Source organism: Phyllopteryx taeniolatus, chromosome 8 (assembly GCF_024500385.1).
Source record: "Phyllopteryx taeniolatus isolate TA_2022b chromosome 8, UOR_Ptae_1.2, whole genome shotgun sequence".
Taxonomy (NCBI): domain Eukaryota; kingdom Metazoa; phylum Chordata; class Actinopteri; order Syngnathiformes; family Syngnathidae; genus Phyllopteryx; species Phyllopteryx taeniolatus.
Genome location: NC_084509.1, coordinates 3,636,664 through 3,649,965, shown reverse-complemented (window position 1 = coordinate 3,649,965; position 13,302 = coordinate 3,636,664). Strand labels below are relative to the sequence as shown.

General features: G+C 41.2%; 1 long non-coding RNA gene across 2 annotated transcripts in view; it reads left to right on the top strand.

Moving 5' to 3' along the window:
* The window catches only part of LOC133482705 (uncharacterized), a 59,488-nt gene that overhangs the window by 21,478 nt on the left and 24,708 nt on the right, over positions 1-13,302 (top strand). For both annotated transcript variants that reach the window (XR_009789878.1, XR_009789879.1), the window contains exon 3: positions 5,135-5,209. This is a non-coding gene — a long non-coding RNA (uncharacterized LOC133482705). The remainder of the gene's footprint in view (positions 1-5,134; positions 5,210-13,302) is intronic.

Here is a 13,302-nt window from a genome sequence, read left to right as displayed (position 1 = left end):
GTCACTCCTTAAGACTGTGTAAGGAATTCGAGGAACGCTGAATGTCACATTTCCTCTTCAATCCAGACAAAAAGGGTGTAAAAAGGAAAAAGCACCATCAACGTTGAGCTGAAACAGTTGGGCTGCATATGGCAAAAAATACATGACAGTGGAGGATTTATTAGATTTAAAGGTGGGATTATTTGTTTCCTTAACTCATGTTATTAATTGTTCCATGCATTGGGGGATTAGTAGAGAATTAATTCATAGTAAATGTTTTAACAACATACCACAATCCAACTTGATTAGGAAGTTGCAGTTACACTGAGTGATGCATCTGTTTTACTGTCTCTAACAGCTAAATGGATCATCCATCCATCCATCCATCCGTCCATCCGTCCATCCAACCGTCCATCTATCCATTCTCTGTACCGCTTATCCTCACTTGTGTCGCGGGTGTACTGGAGCCAATCCCAGCTGACTTTGCGCGAAAGGCGGGGTACACCCTGAACTGTGCACCAGCCAACTCCAGGCTAAATGGGGTATCAAAGGAAAAAAAACATCTTGCCAAATTTAAGGTAGGCTTCAGACGGTGTTGACAGATAGGGAATGAATGTAAGTGTGCTTTCACACTTAGTTATCTTTGTCCGGTCTCAATCAGTTCATGAGTTAGTAAAGTAGGACAGTTTCCCAGCTTTGCTTTCAAGCCTTGACTGGATTTTACTGACTGAAACACTATCTTAACGTCAAAGGGTAAGAAGAGCTGCATTGTTTTGTTGGATACACAGATTAGCTTTAGCTAACAATGTTATCTTCTAATAAGTGGCACCTACTAGATTGTCGAAGTTGTCGACACAGGGGGGATGGTATTTGTGATAAAAGTATCCGCTGCATGTGCTGCATTCACGAATTGACAAAGAGTCAATTGATTGACAAATCAGTGGCTTAGTGATGAAGTGCTGACTCAGTGAGGACAAATACAATACAATCCTTCCGGTATTCCATGTGCCTTCGAGTTTGCACCAGCTTTTTTCAATGAGGCTCAACATGTCATCATGGTAATGCAATCCCTACTTGTCATTGGCTCAGCAGTATATGGTGCAGGGAGAGCTTGCATAAAACAGGATAATTCAGCAAGACTAAAATAGGGGGTGTAAAGTGTGTTGTCATTCATGACCTCAAGGTAGTTTGACAAAATCATATCTCAGAAATCTTATCAAGACACCAGGGAACTCTTGAATTGTACAATATATATTATTTTATAGTTATCTGTATAAGATACATTCCAAATAGATGAAGTGGTCTGGGTTTGTTTAGAATGTCTTCTAGGTGTGTCAATCTCAGCACAGTTGATTAAGTCAGGAACAGACTTTGATTCCTGCGTTCAAAGATTCATTTAGATTCTTCTCATATTGACTGGCCCTGTCAGGACACTGTGAGCCACTGGACTGCATTGTCACTACAGGTTCATACCAGCACTGAAACTGTAACAAACGCGATAGTAGTGTTGCCACCTGCTCAGTAAGAAGCATAGCTATTGGAGAGTAGATATTGGCTGTCCCAGTGGAGCTGATCGGGAAGCGGAATACGGCCTGCCTTGGCTCCTGTTATCTCACAGAAGTAAGGACTGTATGTGTATATTGGTGAATGTGTGTAGAACCATTATTTCACTACCATACAACTGTAGTAGTGGTTTGGTAGAATGGAATGGATTTCTGTTGAGTTTGCAGATTAGTTTTATTTTTGGTATCTGTTACAACGTTGCGGCACGGTGGTTAGAGCGTCTGCCTCACAGTTCTGTGGACCAGGATTCAATCCCCAGCCAGGCCCGTGTGGAGTTTGCATGTTCTAGACTAGTGTTCTCTGTCAATTGACTGTCTGTTGTCGTACTAGAGCGGCTCCAACTACCGGAGACAAATTCCTTGTGTGTTTTTGGACATACTTGGCAAATAAAGATGATTCTGATTCTGATTCTCCCCGTGCCTGCGTGGGTTTTCTCCGGGCACTCCGGTTTCCTCCCACATCCCAAAACATGCATGCTAGGTTAATTGACAACTCTAAATTGCCCGTAGGTGTGAATGTGAGTGCGAATGGTTGTTTGTTTATGTGTGCCCTGCGATTGGCTGGCCATCAGTTCAGGGTGTACCCTGCCTCCTGCCCGATGATAGCTGGATTAGGCTACAACACGTCCGCGACCCGAGTGAGGAGAAGCGGCTCAGAAAATGGATGGATGGATGTTACAACGTTTGACTATGGAAACATGAGTCGCAAAACCAACCTGCTCAATAGAGGTGGGGATTAAAAATTTTAAATTGAAATAACATGAAAACACAGTTCAGTTGTACCTCCTCCACTCATGGTTATAAATAGGCAGCCTGTTTGTATGTGCATGTTTATGTGTTAGCAAGTATAAGTGTGCATTTATTTTCATGCATGTGTTGCTTTGCCTTCAAATAATTCAATTTAATATAGAGGTTGGAGTCTGGCGCAGGCTGCTCTGGAGTCACCTCAAGATAAAAGCCCCCTGCCGAGCTTCATATCAGCCACTCTCATTTCTCATGTAGTCGATGACATTAATTTAAGAAAAAAAAGTGCACAAATCATTGGCACAGATATAAATAAAAGCATAAACATATATATATTAATAAATTACTTCTATTTGTAGATAATGCTCAAGATAATGTGTTTATTGGTTCTTTTATACCTTGAGCCATTTTATTTGAGTGATAACCTGCATATTGTTGTTGTCATCTCTTCAACACTCATTTGTCCCATTTTTCTTTCCATCATGAATCACAATCCCTTATTCTTGTAGTGTAAGAATGTTGAGTTAGTTGTGTACATGACACTGAACTGGATCAGCGTTAAAAAAGTGAGATGACTGGATATTGCTACAAATTGAACACATTCAGTTCAATGAATCTTTTTGACCTTTGATTGGCTATGACGATTCATTTCAGGGGTGGTTCTCGCTATCATAAATTGTGACCACCATATTGTGAGCTCTGGGGGGCATCACATTTGAGAATAGTCGTTTCCAGATGAAAGTGAGTGGATGTCAGAAGATCAGAATACATCTTTTTGTGGGGTTGGGATTGAATGAATTAATGAATGAGAGCTTTATTTCAGACACATACTGTAGATGGGTCCATATCACACAATACAAACATACAGATGAACACATACAGCTAAAATAAAATTAAAAGGTAAAGCTAATGTAAAAGTGAGCGCCAATCACTTTGCAACAGTCAAGTTGCAAATCTGGGTTTAGGGTTGGCTATAGCAGTGATAATGTCATTTTCTGACACGTCAAACCATAAATTTGAATATCAGATTTCGAAATACAGCACGACAGGTGGGTACCACAACACAAACAAACGTGACGAGAACTACAGCTTCTAGGTTTTGTTCTGGTTTAATTAAAGCAAGTTTTGGTTCATTCAGTTATTTATTTGTTTTAGACAGTGACATCAGTCTCAAGACTGCTACATATAACTGTGTGTCATCTGCATGGCTATGATAGTCAACATCAATGTTCTGAAGAATTTGACCCAAGAGTAGCATATACTATACAGGCTGAACAGAAGGGGTCCAAGAACTGACCCTTGAGGGACCCCATATGTCACTGCCATTCGATGAGAATGAAAACTTACAATGGATATGAAATAACTCCTTTCCTCCAGGTAGAACCTGAACCATTTAAGGACTGTTCCATTTAGACCTAACCACGTTTCCAACCTGTTAAGCAGTGTGTGATGATGTACTATATCAAACGCAGCACTGAGATACAACAAGACAAGAACTGACACCGTTCCCAAGTCAGTGTTCAACCTTATATAATTTAGCACTTTGATCAGACGTGATCAATGTTTTTTCTTTTTGCTAGTTTCTTTAAACGTTTTTTCACCTAATGGCATGGAAACCTTTTAAAAGTGCTTGGACTTTGAAAATGTAGTGTAAATTGGTTCTTCAATGAATGGACTTAATTTGTTGTACGATCACGAGAAGGAGCGCCAGGAGTACCTCTTGCGACTACTAGTCAGATAAAGTGAAACTACGTGTTGATATTACATTGTATATGATTCTTATCGTTAAAAGGGGAACCATGCTGCTTTGTTTGTTATGAACCGTGATAAATCAGTTATTTCTGAAGGGTTGATACATTAATGTAATTTGTCTGGTTCTCCGACTTTAGAGGTTCAAATCTTTGTTTCAAGAATCACAAATAGCACAGTCCATGTATTTTGTCAGGTTTAATTTCTAATTCGACAAGTACAGAGTAACACACAATCAAAGGGAAAAGGGGGGAAAATCTATATTCTACTTAAAGGGGAGGCAAACATGACGTGACAGAGATGATTGTGCCTGCTAAACCGTCTTTCATGGGCCAAGTGTAAGATTCCTGAGACTTTCCCATTTATAGTATTAATCCCAAGATGTGATGGACTAATTTGTATTTAATTTGGTAAATAGCAAAATGGATGCCAAGGATGCAGCACAGCAGAGCAGGAAGTTTGCCCTGGGCACCGACTTGAAGGAAGAAGAAAGTTCAGCTTTGGCAAAAATAGATTTTCTGGGACAAATTGTGCAGAGGTCCGTCTGGCTAGGCGGGTCACACCACCGTGGCTCTGTTTAGGTGCAAGCGGCTGCTTTGCGGACAAATCTTGCCACTTGTGTGGCCACTGGTTTTGCCTTACGGCCAAAACAGGGGTTCCACTTTGGTCTTTACGGCCAAGAATCGCTCGGTGACGACAGCACGTAACGCCAGCCAGTGGCACTTACCCAAAATGCGGTGGGGAAAAATAAAAGATAAATAGAGAAAGGAAAGAAAACTTGGGCCTGAGCCAGCCCTGAGAGGAGCTGGCTAGGTCGAAACCTAGCACACCGAGAGGACAGGAACCAGAGCAGGAACAAGAGGTTCTCCAGAGCGGGCCGAGAGCTTCTCCTTTTAAACTTCCCGGGAGACAAACAAGAAGGGTAGGGGTGGACCCACCTGAGTTTATGATGAGCGTGAAAGTTTCATTGTGTGCTAATTGTCTTGAAAAAGAATTTTGGATAACTAAAGTTTTCTAGTCTCAAGGTACAATTGTCGTGAATTGTCGTTCATTTGAATCTAAACATGACTTATTGTGTAATTTTAAATTATCATCTTCAGGAGGATCCAGCCAACATCTCCAGATGTGGTTGGTGAGAGGGGAGCAGGTGTATCCGGCCGACACCTCCAGGCGTGGTAAGAGACCGTGGAGCAGGTGGACGCAACAATGCAATCCAAGTTACAAAGTTGGTGCATCCCACCCCCCTTTAATGTCAAGGACAACAAGGTTCCCATTGCCTAAACGTGTAGATGTGTGCAGGTTGTGAGTGAAACTACAGGGGCAACCAAGTACAGAATTCTACATGGGCGGACAATAGAAAAACTCGTGGGTATAAAAAGAAAAGTAGGGAAAATAGAGAAGAAGAGCCGTGACTTAAATAACTAACAATTGCATTGGCTTTCTATATCTAAGTAGGAGAAGGGAGCTAGGAGAAGGTGTTCAGGTCGAGAAGCACCTCCTCTATAGTTTAGGCAGAGTCAGGCCCAGCTTTGGCTGCCTTTTTGCGTTGGTTAGAAAAACTTGGACCGACATGAGGCACATTTCTCAAGGGAGCATTGTACCTGTTGCGTCTTTCTAGGGAGAAGGCAAGGTGGGCTTGGACTGGTTTAATGGAGCCAGACAGGACCTTAGAGAGAATAGTTGCAGCTAATTTCAGGGGCACGAGATATTAAGATATCAATGGATGAACCAATTTCCCACAGCATGCCATTCGTGATCATGGTGACATTGTGTCTTGATGGTATTTAGGCTAATAGCGTTAACAGTGGTGGCACTCTGGCTGCGTTTCTTTTCGGTTGTTATGTTATTGGTTTGCAGCGAAGCAGCGCGCTTGGTTTCACCGGTGCCTTGGTCGGGCATCTGAGTTGGTGGGCTTGGTTTTGTCTCTGTTGTAGCGAGGATGTGGAGGTTGAACCTGCTTTCCCGGTCTGCTCTCACTATGTTGAACCCCTTTATCCAGTGTGCGGTGCATCATGGGCGTATGATAGGCTGACCCCCATTCGTCTGCGTGGGGCCACGAACGGCGGTCTACGGAAGCATTACATAATGAACAGTTGTCAACAGACAACCATGGAGAAACCAAAGTTAAGCTTGTACGGGTGCGCAGGAAGCTGGAGCAGGAAGAGTGGTAGTAAGTGTGGTACATGGACCGACAGGCGTTAACACGAAGAAAATGGCCATTATGTCCAGCAAAGTAAAGAAAAGAAGCCAGCTCAGAAGAAAAATGGGTGCCAGTACACTTTTCCTCATTCCTCAGGCATCTTTTCACCCGCTAGAATCCTGTTGAACAAGCTGGTCAAATCTCAACAGCCACCTCTCCTTAATGATTCCATACCTCCACAGGTATGTAATCAGGACCACCTGCCTTTCCATTTTTCATCCTCTTTAGTGCTTTTTTGACTTCCCCCTTACTAATCATTGCTACTTCCTGGTCCACCACACTTGCCTCTTTTTCTCTTCCTTCTCTCTCATTTTCCTCATTCATCAACTCCTCAAACTATTTATTCCATCTACCCAGCACATTACTGGCACCAATCAACACATCTCCATCTCTGTCCTTAATCACCTTAACCTGGTGCACATCTTTCTCATCTCTATCCCTCTGTCTGACCAACCTGTATATATCGTTTTCTCCTTCTTTAGTGTCCAACTTGGCATACATGTCATCATATGCCTCGTTTGGCCTTTGGCACCTCTACCTTCATCCTATGTCGCATCTCCATGTATTCCTTTCTCCTTTCCTCAGTCCTCTCAGTGTCCCACTTCTTCTTAACTAACCTCTTTCCTTGTATGATTTCCCGTATTTTGAGATTCCACCACCAAGTCTCCTTCACTCCTTTCCTACCAGAAGATACCCCAAGTACTCTACTACCTGTCTCTCTGATCACCTTGGCTGTAGTAGTCCAGTCTTCTGGAAGCTCCTCCTGTCCACCAAGAGCCTGTCTCACCTCTTCTCGAAAAGCCGTACAACACTCTTTCACTGCTTCCACCTCATGGTTCTCTGCTCTGCCTTTGTCTTCTTAATCTTAGACACCACGATCCTATGATGTCTAGTCACACTCTCCCCTACTACTACCTTACAGTCAGTAAAGTCCTTCAGATTACTGCTTCTACCTCTGCTCTTGTAGGTCACCCTATGTTCCTGCCTCTTCTGGAAAAAAATCATCCACGGCAGCCATTTCCATCCTTTTTGCAAAGTCTACCACCATCTGTCCCTTTAAGTTCCTTTCCTGGTTGCCAACCTTACCCATCACTTCTTCATCACCCCTGTTTCCTTACTTGTCCATTACCATCTCCCCCAATCACGACTCTCTCTCTGTCTGGGATGCTCAGAACTACTTCACCTAGCTCCCTCCAGAATTTCTCTTTTATTTCTCGGTCACATCCTACCTGTGGGGCATAGTCACTAATCGCATTATACATAAAACCCTCAATTTCAAGTTTCACCCACGTCACTTGAGCTGACACTTTTTTCACCTCAAAAACATTCTTACCTAACTCTTCCTTTAAAATAACCCCTTCTACATTTCTCTTCCCATCTACACAATGGTAAAATAATTTTAACCCTGCCCCTAAACGTCTAGCCTTACTGGTTTCCACCTGCTCTCCTCAACACGCAATATATCAATGTTTCCCCTAATCATTATGTCAACCAACTCCCGAGCTTTTCCTGTCATAGTCCCAACATTCACTTGTAGGATCTGTGTTTTCCTCGTCTCTTTCTGTCGGAGAACCCACTTTCCACCTCTCCATCGTCTTCGACCCACAGTAGCTGAATTTCCACCAGCACCCTGTAGGATAACACCCAGGATGTTCGCCGGTTTGTCGTTTTACAGATAGCTAATTTGTTTGTCGACATGGGTGTGAGAGCATCAGTCGGTCATTCAGATTAATTGTGGGTTACAGCGTGCACTCTAGGGCTGTCCACAAAAACAGTCTCGAGAACTCACCACTGACAATGCATGCAAATACAGACACGGCGGTCTGATTTAACTCTTTCAGAGTGTGACAAACATTTAATACGACCAAAGACACACCAGTCTCATTAAATGTCTTTCAGAGTGTGAAAAACATTTAATCAGTTGGCAACTTCCAGTTTGACTGGGCTTTTGATTTATGCTTTCATTCCTGATCTCACTGCGCGTGACAGTGGTTCCAATTTCTTAGCGTGGCTGTCATGGTAACGGTAACATGCAAGATGGCGGACGCATTCACGCACTCTTTGAAAAATATAAGGAAGAAAAGGAAAAGCTGCCTGGTTATTTGAGGGAATTCTAGTTAAACCTCTGGGTAGATGACTCCATGCCGTTCAAGTGGGGATAATGCATGACAAAAAATGACTTAACACTGACGTATTGAAATTTTAACATAATGCAGTTATTGCCCATTATTCAAATCTGAGGCAGAAAACAGCATCATAACACACCGTTTCTGTATTCTTGCAGTTATGCATGAGACAGACTGTAAGATAATTTCGAGGAAAGCCACAATATCACATAACATTACACCATACAACAACAATAAAGGAAAACGAGGGTTTCCCTGAAATTATGGCATCCTCTTAAAAACAGACTTAAGAACAAATGTGTTGGGGTCTGGTATTCCAGCAGAGGAAGGCAGTTAGTCATTGCTATGCTTCATCATTAGTGAGTGTCGAACAAAATAGATTGCGCTAATAAGAAAAAATTCTGGACAATAACGTTCCTAAACAGGATGAAGCATATTTGTGCGAAAGTCTGATTTAAGTGCAGTTCATTAGTTATGCTAATTTGCGGTGCAAGCTTTTGCACTATAATGACTCAAATGTAATTACATCACGGCCAATTACATCCAATCCATCCCGTCCTTTTGTGTATGTTACTTAAAATTATCCTCCCCCCCCTTCAGGAATGCCAATAAAAGCAAATGCCAAATATTTATTAAGGGTTTCACATACTGCAGCAGTTGACTGATGAAAGCATCAAGACAGATGTGAAGAGAAAATCCATTTTGGCTTGTTGATGAGATAAAGAATGATTCATTAGGTTAAATAAAACACATTTTTCACCCATAATAGGTTGGGAAATAATTCTTGTTTGACTACAGGAGATTGCTCATAGATTACGTTGATTGTTTTAGTGTGTAAAAGAAGGACAGAGAATAGTGTGACAGAGCAAGAAAGACAGGCTATGGAGTGTAATGGCACGATAAGGATACCACTAGTATTCTTTATCACTTGCTCCATTATGTTAGATTGAAAAACTAATCGACAACTCTATTAAAACAAGAGACCCTACAGTGCGGGGTTAAACAAAAGCAAATTGCATTACCTCATTTTGCACACTTAAATATGCTCACAGCTCTTCCCAGACCCATTTCCCATTCATCCTGATTTCCAGTGAGGTTTGCAGAGGAGGAGGGCAAGAGGTTTTTTTTGTTTTTTTCTCCCTCCCTTTGGAGCATCCTGGTTTTATTAAAAGTTGGCTAATGTTTGATGTACAGGTCTGAATTTCATTGTGGCTTTTTAATCACCAAGCTTTCACTGCCCTCTTACAGTGGGGCATTGTTCTGTCAGATTGATTAAAAAACGTATCTTTCACTTCACCAGCATCCACAAAGAGGGCCCTGCCCTCACAGAAGTCACGCACAAGCACACTGTAGAGATTTGACCACAGCAAATTGTCAATAAAATGTTTAATTCTTATCATTCAATTTTGAATGTCACGTTACCTAATTATGTCTATCTGCACCACAGAACTCCAAGTGGTTTTCATATTTCACGCCACTTAAATGGTACCTTTATTCTATCTGTCCTGACTACACTGACTGTGTATCCCATATTCAATTTCAGCTGCCAATGTTGTTTTAGTACTTTTATCATGATTTTATTTTAATTGAAATACAATCTTGTAATAACAGAAAATGGAGAGCATTTTTCTTGTATGTGAAAGTGTATGTATCATTGTTATGCCAAAAAAAAGACCTACTTTTGGCTTATGACAATGATGGATACCTCATGATTTACCATGCTTAAAGACGTATCAAAAAAATAAAAAGGGACATGTAATACATACAACTATGACAATACGATTAAAATGAACAGAAAAGGAGGGCTCTAGCTCACGCGCAACTCTAAGGAGGACATGGTATAGAAAATGGAGGGTTGAATGAATAACACCCAAGGCTGCTTTGCAATAGTAGTTAATTGACAGGAAATAGGAAGACATTTAAGAAACAATTAAACGTAAATAAATTAACATTAAACATGACATTCGTGTTTGCATGTTTGTCTATATTTTAGCAGGCCCCTGGTTCAGACTGTGTATCTTTTTTTATGTTGCGGCAGAAATAACAGTTCAGTTCTTTGAATAGGGATAAAAAAAATCATGGAGTGCCGCACTTGTGTTTATTCGTCCATTTGTTAGTTAGCAGACTATTTTACAACATAAGATATTAAGATTATGCTCGATTTCAGAGCAAGACAAACATGACTGGTGACCTTGATGAGCATGTTGTATATATAGTATAGGATGTCTAATGCACTTTTGCTAGTCGTAGGTCGTAAAACTTGCGAACTCCCAGTTTTCCGGTACTCAACATTTGACAGAGTAGAATTTACGATTTGTTCTCTAATGTGGGGGGAACATTTCCATTAAAACTCCAATCTCAAAAGACAAAATCAATATTTGATCTGCATTTAAATATGTATTTGCACTAACATGTCTGTGCCAGTGCAAGTTTAAAGGAAATAGGTTATGCAGTTTGGCTTAATCCTGTTCACTAACTAACAAACCAACATACAAGTATCATCAATCAAAACAACATCTGTCACTTTTGTTCTTAGAGAAGATTCTCAAATATTTGTGGATTTCTTAGTCCAAGTCACAGACCAAGTAAGTGATAAGACTTCCTGCCGCCACAAGAAGTCTTCCTTTTCAGAGGTCAACATGGACACTGGGTTTACTCTCGAACTCATTTCAGCTCCCTTCAACTCTTCATCTACCGTGACCTCAGATTTCTCTCTGAAACTGTCAGTTCTTCTCTCATCCAACCCCTCTCTGTGACCAATGACCCCATCTTTTGAAAAGTTGTTTGAGGCTGTGACTGCTTCCAATGCCTTGTCAAAGAGAAGACGCTTGGTATAATTTTCGTTTTATCTCTTCATCCCACCCTTTCTGGAAGTACGGTCTCTTACCTGCTGACGAATGGGGAGAAGGGTTGGAGCAACGATTGTGGGAGAAAATAATTAAGTGGAATCTGGCTGCACCCAATCAGGCCTCCAGTTTAGTTCACTCTATCTTAGTCTTGTTTGTTGCTCCTGTGCAACAACCATCAGCGGGAGTTAAATTACACCTCACTTAAACAACATTTTACATTTTCTTACTTATTTTTTAGTTTACAGCTGCATAACAATGAGGGCTGAAAAGGGAACAAATGGTCAGAAAGCAAGTAGGAGAGAAAGCAGTGGACGTGATGGACATCCATTAAGGAGCCTGGCCTTTCAGTGATTGTGCTTGCCGTGGAGCAGAGGTCAGAGGTAAATGCCACATGTAGATGTGTCTTGCTCTAATGAGTGGGAGGAGCTATGACATATTCACAAACACACTTTCCTATATTCAGCCCCCACCCCCCGTCCACACACACACACACACAGACACACACACACACCTGCAACATATGCACCAATAATGTTCAAATGTAGAGGATTTAGAAGTATCCAACCTTAGTTTAGCACACACACACCAACACACCTTCCTCCATGACCGTGTGCTTATCACAAATGTAATCATTAATTTCCTCCAATATTGGTTATGTATCCTGATATATGTCAAATTACTTTTGGAAGTTTGATGTTGAACATTGTAAACTCTAATATGTTACAGATATTGACCTTAGTAATAGGAGACACCAGTTTATTGACAGTGGCAGATACAGTTCACATGGCATCCTTAGATACAGTATATATGTAGATAAACGTGTAAAAGATCCATTTAATAAGTATATTTAACGGAGACATTTAATATACAGTACACACAAACATACACTTTACACGTGCTATTTTTTGTCTTGCTAAAATGTGTCTTTTTGAATGGGCAGTCCTGTCTCATGCAAATCCACTACTCAACCGCGCACCCAATACTGCGGAGCAAATGCAGGGTAAGGCTTGTTAACCATGACAACTCGGGGCACAGCTACTTGTTAAACCCAGTGTCTAAAAAAGTGTACGAAAGCAAGTGAAGATCGTACTTTCACTTGTTACCAAGACGCTAAATTACACTCAACTCAATTTTATTTCAAGAGCACTTAAAAAAAAGTCAATAAGTATGTGTGGATCTGTAGTGGGGCATGCCGCGGACACATTGTCCAGCATAGCTGATAACTAATGGGTGGAAAAAAACTCAGTGTGTGGGAGGTATTATGTAAATTAAGCCACTTTACATAATTCTGGCAAAATTCAGAATAGCTTGCTCACAGACACATGTCAAAAGGTAGCCCACCATTTTTTTTTAGTTGATGGTTTAGTTTTTTACATATTTTACACTTTATGGGTGGGGAGCTAAATCCAGGCCATAAACTTTGTTTGTTTAAAAAAAAAATAAAAAAAATAAATGCTGTATTGTGCGGTGAGCTCCCTTTTAACACAGGTGATACATTCCAAAACATCCGGCAAAAATCTGTGATATATAGAAACCATTTTCCCCCTAGTTTTACCCCTGCTTTAAAAGAATTTAAACATATTTAAACACACCTCAATTTAATAAAACACACTTTTTTAAACACATTGTAAATGTAGTTGAACAAAAACAACTAATTGCAAACATCCAACCATCCATTATCTGAACCGCTTATCCTCACAAGGGTCACGGGAGCGCTGGAGCCTATCCCAGCTATCATCGGGCAGGAGGCAGGGTACACCATGAACTGGTTGCCTGCCAATCGCAGGGCACATACAAACAAACAACCATTCATTCACACCTATGGGCAATTTAGAGTCTTCAATTAACCTACCATGCATGTTTTTGGGATGTGGGAGGAAACCGGAGTGCCCGGAGGAGAACATGCAAACTCCACACAGGCGGGGCCGGGGATTGAATCCTGGTCCTCACAACTGTGAGGCAGATGTTCTAACCAGTCGTCCACCATGCCGCTAATTGCAAACATGAAATCTATAAAAAAAAAAAAAAAATCTGTGTCTACATGTATGAGCCTTTGAGAGGCAGGGCCTGGTGGGATGGTGTGAGAGGTCACT